Source organism: Benincasa hispida, chromosome 12 (genome assembly GCF_027475165.1).
Source record: "Benincasa hispida cultivar pf3 chromosome 12, pf3_genome.v1.1, whole genome shotgun sequence".
In the NCBI taxonomy this organism is placed as follows: domain Eukaryota; kingdom Viridiplantae; phylum Streptophyta; class Magnoliopsida; order Cucurbitales; family Cucurbitaceae; genus Benincasa; species Benincasa hispida.
Genome location: NC_143489.1, coordinates 74,246,180 through 74,258,814, shown reverse-complemented (window position 1 = coordinate 74,258,814; position 12,635 = coordinate 74,246,180). Strand labels below are relative to the sequence as shown.

At 38.7% G+C, this 12,635-nt stretch overlaps 1 long non-coding RNA gene across 1 annotated transcript; it reads left to right on the top strand.

Annotated features, from left to right (window-relative positions):
- Window positions 1-6,480: 6,480 nt before the first annotated feature.
- Window positions 6,481-8,236, top strand: LOC150032187 (uncharacterized). The gene is made up of 3 exons (XR_016525490.1): window positions 6,481-6,584; window positions 6,686-6,877; window positions 7,981-8,236. It is a non-coding gene; the product is annotated as an uncharacterized LOC150032187 (long non-coding RNA).
- The last annotated feature ends 4,399 nt before the right edge of the window (window positions 8,237-12,635 follow it).

The following is a 12,635-nucleotide window of genomic DNA, read 5'->3' as shown; positions in this document are numbered from 1 at the left end:
GTACCATAAAATAGAAAAAAAAACTATGGTTTATATGTTTCATATGATGAAATATTAAAACTATAGGTTATAAATATAGTATGATAAGTTGGTTTTCATATTTATTTATAATATATTAATTATATGATAATTAAATCTTTTTCTCTAATAACTGATTGAGTGAGAGGTTATTGGAAGTTTTATGGTAACAGTGAGATAAAAGAAAAATTGTTTTCCAAAATTAAGAGTTGAATTCCTTCGGAAAATTCTCATGGAAAAAGCTATCAAGTAAAAAGAGTTTTTACTAAGCGATAGCATTGACGAAGTCTACACGATCAATTAAGAGTTAACTATACGATAGTTACTCTTTTGATCGTTGCTACATGATCGAGTAGCAAAGTCTATGCTATAGGTTTCATTTATTAAACGATCGAGTACATCATCTATGCGATAGACAGTGTTCATATCTCCCACTTACTTGATCGTCTACTCGATCGCATACCTTCTATCTTCTTCAATCCAAGATCATACAGATCCCACAACTCCTGGATTCTCACACCGAGAATACCAAGGTAACACTTGTGGTGGTGTTCTACATTCGTTCGTGTATCGAGTTGGACTCGATTGGGTTCGAGGAGCATTCAGACGTTCGTGGAAGTTATATTCATTGAAGGATCTCATATCTAATAGTTCCATGAGCGCGTTCGGATCGCTCCGATCTCACAGTGACCAAAATACAATAATATACATTCAAACATAAGGTTATGCAAAGAAATCTTAATTAACGGCATGCTTTGAACAAGAAAATAACAAGGGAAAGAGTACCATACCAGTTGAAGACAATCTTCAATCTTCGGCACTCACAGCAGCGGAAAACTTCCATGCGATCTAGCAACGCCCAGCGCAAATGTCCATAGTAGCACGAACAACCGCAAACTCACGACTGCAACGGGGACGACACCACTACTAAAGAGCCCCGGGTATTCTCGGAGTGAAAACCCAAAGGGTGGTCTTTGATGAATTTGGTAGAGGAAGGAGGAAACATGAATCGTGTAGGCGATAAGCAAGTGGGAGGGAAAAAGACGCTATCGCATAACAGACTGCTTATCGTTTAGGAGAAGCTACACGATCGTGTAGGTTTTACTGAACGATCTTTTAGGAAAAGGTATACGATCGTTTAGCTAAATCGGCACACTATACGATCGTTTAGAGAAGCTATGTGATCGTGCAGTCGACAGTGTGCGATCGTTTAGGCGTGAGGTAGACGATCGTTTAGGTCGAAAGGACTATCGTATAGGCTCTTTTTTTATGTAAGCGATCGTTCTCTATTCTCCAATGCGCGCTTGCGAAATATTTTGGGCAATTTTATCAAAATGAAAACTATTTTCATTTTAACTCATCGGTTACAATAACCGACGTTGCCCCACTAACTCACGTCCGAACGTGAATTGTGGATTAAATATCATATAATTAACCAACTAATTAAGAAATATAATCATATTATATTTTTATCCTATAGTTTGATATCACATATCTACTATAGTATTTTCTCCTCTACTTGATATAAATCATATTTATATCTAATTTCCTCTAAAATAATGTATCTCATACATTTAGCCAATTATATCATATATAATTAACCACACTAATTATATCATATATAATTGAACTTTCTCTTGTCAATTTGAACATTTTAAATTAACCCAAACACTGGTTCTCGACTTTATCCAAGCTACCCAAGGGACCTAATGGACCTGTGGCTCGAAGCTCCAACGGTCCGTGAATAGCTGACTAAACTCTTTAGCTATGAGATCCACCATCCGTTAACTGTCAGGCATTCTACTAAAGACCAACAACTCAACCCTTCTTACCACAGATATATTTCTGTGTCCATCAGATATAACCAATCATGAGTACGATGACCTTTCACAGATGCTCGTAAGTACAACTGGGCCAAATTATCGTTTTGCCGGAAGATCGCTCAGGGCAATTCGAGAGAGAACCCGGAAGCGTAGAAAGTAGAGAGCGGGCCGACTCTCGCGAAAGCGTGATTATCTTTTGAACACGAGTAGAAAAGCCAGTGTAAAAGTCTGGGAAGCAAGAGATTGCTACCAAGCTCTTTATTCTCTTCTTGCATTGTTATTTTGTACTTCAACTTTATATTTATACAATGGAAGTTCTTATTCTACATCTGTTCACTCTCTTAGCACGCATGAGTAGCTAAACTTATCGAATGGGTTGAGAAGAACGAAGCTAACATGACCTAGGATCTTCATCGCATGCGATTATCTTGTTTTATGCTGTGCTTAACATCTCTTTAGAGCTACTCGAGAGAGAGTCTAAAAAAAGAATCTGAGACTTGAGAAAGCTAGGTTAGAATCTAGACTCGAGAGAGCAATATTAAATATGCATAAAAAAGAGATAGGGACTTAGAGATAAGCTCTATTTGTCAACTTGCATTGCATACATCCTAGAGATAGGTACGTATTATGTGGTCGCCTTATTTGTGTGTGTGTTATTTTGTCAGTGAATAAATCAGAATAGAGACTTATATGTAGGTCCTATAGACTTATCGAATATATCGCATGCGTTCTAGCATTAGAAGCCATAGCATTCGCATCGAGAGATGGTTTACTATTGTATGTGTGTTGCATGATCGCATAGTATGAATGCATCCCAGGAAGTGTTAGCCGAAACCCTTCTTAACCTATTCACTGCATACTCATCGCATCTTCCATTTTATCAACTCTTTTCGAACTCCGCCACATTTTTTATTTTTATCACCACAAACAACATTCCCGACAACTACTTGATTTATTTGGTTACCGCAAAGTCTTCTGAAAAATTACCACCGCATATTGTTTTTCCAAGTCCTTGAGTTCGACCCTGGACTTACCAGGAAACTCAGTGGAGTTTACACTTGGATTCCACTGAGAAAACTTGAGTACTTAATGCATTTTCATCATCGCATTTCATTCATAATTCCACAATCATAAAATAACGCATCAAGTTTTTGGCGCCATTGCCGGGGACTTCGGCAAATCAGTGTGCTAACGGTGATTTTTCTGATTTCTTTGTAGACTCTCAATCTCTGTCGAATTACGACCCGGAGATTGAGAGGACGTTCAGACGAAGATTAAGAGACCGCCAACAACAATAGCCAGATAAAGAAGGTATGGCGAAGCAGCCTGGAAACAGAGCACCAAACGAAAACAACTTCATGGTGAATCCAATCCTCCTAGCAAATGATTGTAATAGGCCCATTAGGGACTATGCATCGCCAAACCTCTATGATTTCTCTCCAGGAATCATGAGGCCTGCCCTCGATGGAAGCCGATTCGAAATGAAGCTGGTGATGCTACAGATGATCCAGACTACTGATAACGGGCAGAAATGCACGTTATCATAGTGCTAAGTTCTTAAACAATGTTAGATTGCGTTGATGAAATATGTTAACGTGCGTCCATTAAGCATCGTTTTCATAATATTGCGGTCACATGCGTTCATTGCATTAGAGCTGTTGTTTTTTGTATTTTTGTGCAGAATATGCGTTAACTGATGGAACACAAGACATACACAGCGGAATACGGATCTAATTACACTTTAATTGCTTTTAATTTAAAGGAAATTAGCATGCAAAAAAGAGGAAAAAACAGTAAATTAAAAGGGTAGGATACAACCTTTGAAGCTTCCGAAAAATGCTTTTCCTTATTGAATCTCGACCCGAACTCTTCTGGACCACCACTAGAGTTGACCTACTATCCTCTGGACTCAGAACCAGATTGTGGGACTTGATGGATGAAGAAAACCGAGAGAGAGAAAAGAGATGGAAAATAAGAATGAATTTGGATTTGGGTTTTTTATTTTTCCAGCCTAATTTTGAAAACAATTTTGGAAAAATGGCCAAAAGTTTTTCATCCATAATTGAAAACCCAATTTATAGAAAAAAGCCATGCAACAATTGCATGAAACAAATCCATAAAACCCAACACCTATAATTTGAACCCCGAATCCTAATTTCTCTACTTTATGTTCCTTACTAAGACTAGTGTGGTGAGTAGGTTGATGTGGAAATTAGTGTTAGGTAGAGAAAAGAGTGGAGATTTAAAGAAAAGAGAAAATTTGGAAGTTTAACTTTTGGGGAAAAATTTTGAAATTTGGCTAAGTATAGAAATTGGTGTGTTGAAGCGTTGGAAGGGTGGTGTTGATGCGTTGGAAGGGTTGTTGGTGAGGGCATGCAGCTGAAGAAGGAAAATAGAGATGACGCGTTGGAAGGCACAACGGTAGGCAAGGCATGCGTTGGAAGGCAGCCCATGCGTCGAGCAGCCTCGGCCAGTGCCCATGTAATGAGTCGAGTAGCCTTGGCCAGATGCCCCTGCCATGTGCTGAGCGGCCACGCCCATGCATTGAGCGCCCTGCCGAGCAGCCATGCCCATGTGTCGAGGTGCCCTGCCATGCAGCCAAGCGCGCAGCCCATGCGGCCAAGCACGCCCATGTGGCCGAGCGAGTGAGCGATGGCCAGCATACATCGCATGCCCATACATCGAAGCAGCATGCCCATGCGTCGAGCGGCTAGCCTGTGCAGCACGTCCATGCGTCGGTGGCCAGCACCATGCGCCCATGCCAAGCAAGTCGTGCGATGCTGCCTAGTGAGCCATGCGTCGAGGATGGGTGGTCACCCTATGCATTGGTGATGGTTAGCTCGTTGCGATGGCTTAATTGGATTGCGATGGCTAAGTTGAATTGTAATGGTAGTGAATTGGCTTGCTATGCGTTGATGTTAGGCTAGGCCTTGAGTATGGACTATGCGTTGAATATCCAAGAGTTGGACGCATACAAAGGATGAGATCACCTGGGAAACGTCATCAAACCATGTGTCTTCTTGGGAGGAAAGCCTTAAGCCTTAAGAATTTAAGGTGGTGGCATCAGATTGGAAGCTGATGCATTGGCTACACAGGAGGAAGACACTTAGGTTGCGCTGATCAAAATGATGTGTTGGTAGTGTGTGGGAGAAACACTTGGCCATGCAGCCAAGTAGGTGGTGTCAACTCTGGGGAAGGTCTGGACGCCTATAAATAGCGCCAAAAGACTTCATTTTTAGATAAAAATTCAGAAATACCGTAAAAAGGGTGGGAGAGTTGAGCAAACCTTATGTGAGAGCCAAAGTCCATACGTTGGTCATAGAATTTCAAAGAGGACGCATTGGATAGTGAAGTCTGGAAAGCAACAACAAATTGGGATGAGGAGTTCTCCCAATTTACTCGTGCGTTTGGAGTGATTACACAGCCATATGAAAGCTCTGAAAGTCTAGTTTTCAGGGTAGGGCTGCTAGAGGAAAAGCTCGAAGGGATCGGGCTGGAAACTGAGAAGAATACAGAAGGGTCAGGCTATAAGCTTGGGCCAGTCTTGAAGATTCTGTGTTTTCGGCTAAACTGCGAGAGGTTCTAAGCTCAAATTTTAGGGTAAACTTCCTGAGACATTTTAGAATATTTTTGTAGAAGGATGTATCTCAAAATAAGATTTAGAACTATGAGTAATCTAAGCTATAACTTGAATCTGGAATCTAGGGTTGAAAAGGGAGCCCGAGGTAGAAAAGGGAGCTACAAGAGTGAAAAGCTCCTAAGCAATCAAGGTGAGTGGCTAAAACGTTTTGACTAAAACATTTACTTAAAATGTTTGATCACAACGTGTTATAGAAAGCATGTTTCAAAGAAGATTATTCTCATGCCAACTAGTTTTACAAAGTGATTTCCAAGAAAACCATGAGTTATGTTTTAAACGCATGCATGTGTAAGAAATTGTTGAAAAGCGATTTATATGTGTTAAATATACTCAGCATGTAACACCCCAAATTTTCACTTTTTTATATAATTTTAGTAATTTTGTTATTTGAGGGCATTTTTGGAATTTTGGACTTCAGGTGTAATTACGGGAATTTAATTGTTGACGTTGAAATTATTCAATTTGAAAATTAATTGCCGGAATTAATTTCATTTTGGAAAGGAAAGGAATTTAATAATATAAAGTGGAACAAGGAAAAGAATAAAATATAGTTTATTTTATTTCCTTTTTAGTTTTATTATTATTATTATTTTTTTTTATTTTATAAAAAATAACCTAATTTCCCTTCTCCTTCTTCATCGCGTCTGCCCCCCCCCCCCCCCCCCCCCCTGAAAATTTCCCTTCCCGCTGCTGTCACCAATCGTCCAGCCGCTCGTCCAGACCATCGCCGTCTAGCTAACCATCCGATTGACACCTTAGATCTTGCGGCCGAAGCCTCTCCCTAGCGCGCCACCTCGAACCTCAAGCCGACCAACCCAGTCGCACGACCCACACTAGTCTAGTCACGCCGTTGTCTAGCTCCATTCCTCATGTAGTCGCTCGCTCGCTTGACGTTGTTGCCATTGGAGTTTCACCATCGATTGAAGCTCCTTCTCCTACAAGCCATTGAGCCCTCCGCCGCTCGTCTCTCCCTCTCTCTTTCAGATGTGACGACACCGCAAGCCCCTCAGACATTCACAGCCACGATTCTATTGCCACAACCGTTTGTGTGCCTCCCTCAGATCGTCGTAGGCCGCCTTTATTGTCAGAGTTAGTGGTTTTGGGTAAGTTTTGTTGTTCGGACTAAGGTTTGGATATTTTTTTCTTGGAATTATTAAATGTTCAACAAGTTCTTGGCCTAAAATCTCTTGTGTTTATTTTAAAGATGGAATTGGAATTTTCCGAAGGAATTTAGGTGCTGATCATTGGAACTAAAATCTATTTCGGTGGAGATTTTGGAGACTGGATTGTTTTAGAGCAAGTATTGACCAAGCTTTGTATTGAGGATCTAATTCAAAGTTTGTGAATGTTGGAAAGAAGTTCATTTGCTTGAATTAATTTTAGGCTCAATTTTGAGGTAAGTAATCTTACTACTTCAATTGGCTTTGTGTCTGACGATAAATTTATGATTTATTTTTGAGGATTTTAAGACTAGTTGCAAGGATACTTTTGACTATTCTAAGATTTAATGGATTGTTTAGAAAAGATATAGGAGCATGTGATAATATGTCTGAAGAATTTTAATGTATGAGTATGATTTAGAATTTTATGAGTTATATTAAAAGGATGATTGAGCATGACCCTTAAATGTAAGTTAAGTAGCACTCCTACCGGAAAGTCTTAAAGTTAAATGAGGATTCGACATTTGCTGATTCACATAGTTATGCGATTTATTGTGAGAATGTGTAGACCGTATTATATATTATGAAATCTCAAATACTTGATTGTTTACATAGTTTAGTGCATGAAAGGGATGTACTAGAGAAGATCCATTAACACTAGATTAATTATGTATGTTGAGGTTAATGAACATGACCTTGATGAGGAGATTTTAGAGGATTCATGATTAGGTGAATGTTATATGTAATAGGAAGTTAGATGCCATTTTTTTCCTTTCCAAACTATGTGACTGCTTGTAAGTAATGCACGTCCAAGGACTCAGTACATGAAAGAGATGTACTAGGGCTGGTGTGTATGAAAGTGATACATACCTAGAGGGTACTGGGGTGTACGAAAGAGGTACATACTTAGTAGGTTAGGTGTATACGAAAGAGGTGTATACTTAACTAGGTGTACGAAAGAGGTACACCTTCAGTGGGTTATGTGTATACGAAAGAGGTGTATACGTAACCATATGTAGGAAAGAGGTACACATTAAGTGGGTTATGTGTATACGAAAGAGGTGTATGCATAACCATGCGTATGTAAGAGACTGCGTTTCCTTTGGGATTCACCAGAGGTTGTGGGTCCTACGGGACTTACTAGAGGTAGTGGACATATTCAATTACCTTAGGATAGAAATAAGATTTTCACGTATATATGTGTTTCATGAGGACCAAAATAGTTTATATGTTCCACTACGGGTAGGCATCTAGAGGACATAGACGCCTAGCCTGACCCCAGTAGAGGGGTTACTTACTGAGTATTTCATACTCATTCTTTCTTATGTTGATGTTTCAGGTAAGGGTAGAGATGCACCAGCGATGGCGCAGCGGAATTCGTGATCGTGTCACTGAGACTAGTTTTTACGCTTCCACATCATGAGATTTAGAGTTCCTTTCATGTTTCTCTTAATGTTTAGTTTTGATGTTTGAAATTTAGTATTAAGAATTGTTTTTCATATGCACTTATTAACCTTTATGATTTATGGGTACCCTACTATTGTTTTTAACAATTGCATTTATTAAATGTCTTTTGAACTTCTCTCTTGTTTTAATTAGCATTTATTTCAAATAACTGAGCGTCGTTTTAAATTCTTTGCATGCATTCATTTTAGTAACGGCCTTACCTAAGTCCTAGGGGGTCGGGTCGTTACACAGCATGCGTTAGTACCTTTAAAGCCATGTTTTTATATGTGTTATACTTTACATGCTTTAAAGAGAGAAAGTTATTTATGACTAGTTTTACTTAAAACACGATACCGAAAGACATTTGAGAAGGTATCCGCCCAACTAGATACTGAAGAACTTTGAGAAGGTATCTATTGGTACTGAAGGACGTTTAAGAAGGTACCAAACCAACCAGATACTGAAGGATGTTTGAGAAGGTATCTAAACAGAAGTACCTAAGGTATCATGGTACTTAGTATGGCCACGAGCACGTAGGTAGAGTTAGAGATTGAGCAAAAGGGTTCTCTCTTGACCATTGGTGTTGGAATTGTTTTTACCCACAATAGGGTTATCCTCAACTGAGAAACAGTTTTACTATTTTATGATTAAAATAGCTTTATATGTTTCATGCTTGGAAAATATTTATACTGCAGTACAAGTACTGTAGAAGTTTATATTTCAGTTAAACTCTTTATTGAGATTTTGCATGAGAATCAATTATCTTTCTTGAGTCACTCATTGGGCGCAAGCTCACCCGTTTTCAAATGTTTTCCTTCCCCCCCCCCCCCCACAGGTGGTCAAATCCTCTAAAGATAGCTCTACATCTGGTCTGCCACTAAAGGATAAAGAGATTTGTAACCCGTCTGTTTAGGTGGTTACTGTTAATATTGTACACATGTTACTGTTGTTCATATAGGGACTAGGGTTTTGGGTTGGGGCTTATGAATCTAGTGTTGTAATGACTCTAAACATGTTATGTTTCTGAATTAATAAATTTTTGGCCTAAAGATATTCTGCTGTGTATAAATTATATTTTGGTATCAGAGTTATTCCGCAAAAGTTATTAGGCATTAACTGTCAGCCAAAGGGTTGATAACTGCTGTAGTCACGCCCTTTCTCAGGCTTAGAGGTTAGTCTGGGGCGGGGTGTGACATATAATCCACTATCTTAGGGGGCTTAATGTCTCCACTATAAGCCAACACCTAGCCCACTATTTTGTTAGTGGAATTATCCAACAAAATTTTTAATTTTCACACTAACTATAGTCAAAGGGCAAAATAGTCATTTTGTCAAAGTCAAACTTTGACCAAAAAGTCAACATTTTGACTTTTATGATTTTTTTTCGGTTGACTAATTTTGACCTCCCGAGCATGAATCCGGATTCATTTTCACAAAATTCAAATCGCATTTGAATATAAGGTCGGTCAAAGTTTGACGTTTCAAAGTCAAAAGTCAACTCTTTGACTTTTTACATCTTTGACCATTTCCATTATTTTCGAGCTTCCGAATATGAACGTGTTCATATTCTTGATATTTAAATCACATTTAAATATTAAAGCTATATCTCTAAACTGAAAATCGGCTACTATATCACATATACTTGTCGGTTTCTCTCTCTTCACCTAATTCGAACAATTCAAATCATTCTATCATACTGTTCTAAGTTTATTCATATGAGCTAGTAGGGGAACCTAATGGACCTATAGATCATAAGCTCCAACGATCCGAGATTAGCTGGCTAAACTCTTTAGACGGAGCTAATCAACATTCGTTAACTAACGGGTCATTCCACTATAGTCCTATAGTTGCACTCCCCTCACTATTGATATATTTGTATCCATTTGATATAACCATGATTAGTAAGCTAATCCTTCATAGGTTGTTCGTAATCTCGGTTGGGTCATAAAAATCGTTTTACCCCCAAGACTACATCTTGTTCCTTAAGTACCACTGATCCTCTAATGAATAATTGGTTTAAGGTCCAACCTATAAACTGAATCCCTCTCGGGCAAAGAAGAGGGTGGGGCCCCTTGTTCAAGACTTGGATTCAGTACTAAAGGGAACAACCTATCTACCGTCCCTATAACGGGTAGGAGTGGATTCCGTCTTGCACCCTATGTTTCCAACTATCCACCTGATCTTACCCCTGAAATGGGAGGCTTATTATGCAAGCGATATTGAGCTGCCCTCACTTATGCAGATCTAAGGATAATTCCGAGTGAACAAGAGTTCATAGTTTGCTCAGGATTAAGATTAAGTTACCTAGGTAATCAATTAACGAAATAGTCAGATTTATACATAAAACGACATTTGGAACGTAAAAAGTGACTATTTCATGGTTTAGTCTTATGCAAACTCATTGCATAGGATGCCCTGCCTCACATATCTCTATATGAACTATTCACAATCACATCGTTTGTACTAACTACAAAGTGGGCCGCATCCATAGTGTCCCCAGAATAAGGCGCCCAACCTTATTCATATACTATAAACCATTTTGGCTATATATTTGAACTTGATCCACATTTATGTCACTACATAAAGTTCAAACTACATTAAAGCCTCAGGACCTTAGTTTATTGGATTCAAGATTACAATTTCAATAACAACTTTATCGAAAAATAAAACAGAATATGTTTATTAATTTACAAACTACGAGTTTTAGGATATAAAATCCCACAAACTCCCACTTGGGCTAAAACTCCTAGTGGAGTATCACAATGTTGAATTCAAGTGAGAAGCATATGAGTACAATAAACATATGAATACAATAAACTAGGGCATATACTCAAAAGTTCTCCCACTTGTCCTAGTTTACAAACTTCGTAGACCTAGACTCTGTAGGTGACCTTCAAACACTTTAGCCGTGAGGGCCTTTGTAAAAGGATCAGCAATGTTTTGCTCAGAAGATATCTGGGTCACTATAACGTCTCCACGATGCATAATGTCCCAGATCATATGGTATTTGCGTTGTATATGCTTGCCGCGCTTGTGGCTTCTTGGTTCTCTTGAATTTGCAACTGCGCCACTATTATCACAATATAGGGTGATAGGTGATAACTTGTAGAAATACAAGTTATTTATACTGTTTTATTTAGATATTGCGGGTAAAAAGAAAGAAAAGTTGCGTCGATAGTATAGAAATTGGCTAAGAAATGCGAAAATAATAAAATGTCGTCAACACACTGACTAACATCATTGTGATGGTAGAATAGAATGTTTCAGTTTTGCAAGAAATCAGTCACCGTATGCGTTCATGGCTCAAAGATAAAATAAACAACGCATCTCGTCGCATTGCACCCATCAATAAAGAACAAAGAGATAATCAACGCAATGACGGCACATGCGAAAATCAATCAAGAGCTTTAGCAATCAATGAAATTTCAACTACATGTGGTAATAAAAAATAACACTGCATGCGGTGATGATCGAAGATGTAAATAGCAATGCATTTGCGGAAAATTCTGACAAATGTACAGGTTTAAGTTGTGCATTTCTGACAGATTGATTGCATAACAAAAGGAATATTCACTCTGCCATTTAAGAAACTACCATAACCATACAGTGGGGACCACACATTCAAAGAGCCAAGCCTTACCTATAAATAGCTTCTGCAAATTCACTGAAAAACATACATGAATACATAGAGACGTGCATATACTGATTCTGAGAGAGACTATTCTGAAGCGACTATCCATAGTAGATCTGAGCGAACCACGAGACAAGGCCGAGAGGTGAGTCTACGAGCAGAGAATCCTTCCAAATTCCCATAGCTGAAGCTCTGTGCGAAGGTCAATTCTACCGGGAAAGCAAGCCTAAGAGGGAAGCTTTCCTCTCCATTACTTCCACACACCGACAAGCATAACCTCCGTCCAGAATCTATGTCAAGATGTTGACACTCTTTCTATATTTGTTTCTAATCTCTATTTCATCATTTGTATTCCTCTTCCTTAATCTTTCATTCACACCATGTATCAGACGCTTAATCTTTGTATTAAATGTTATGATAATTACCATTGTCATCTCTCTGTCTATTTCCGTTCATCCATAATTCATTTTCTCCATGATGTTTTCCTAATTCCCTGGGTAAATGGCAAGAATTAAGTGAGTAAGTTAATTTGCGTTAAGGAAATAAGTAAGTTTAGTTAAAGCATGCTCGACAGCATCTTCACCTGTGAGAGCAGAAGTGAAGATGTTATTCCGCCTATTGAGAGAAGGTTGGAAGAATGCATTAACTAAAGCAAGAAGTATTTCCAGAGATGGAAACAACCTTGCATCATCACGTCATCCCTGTTTCACCATAGAGATATGGGAACGCGGCCAATCATAGAGAGGTGTACGCTAAGGGAAAGAAGAGCCTTAGTTGCATCTTTAATGCAATTGACAAACTTGCGATGTTTTTACTATTTACTCTTTCTCTTTCTGATTCATCCATAATGACTTGCCATCGCATATATCGATTCTTTGTACAACTTCACAGTCAGCCTCGACCTCAGTATCATGTAT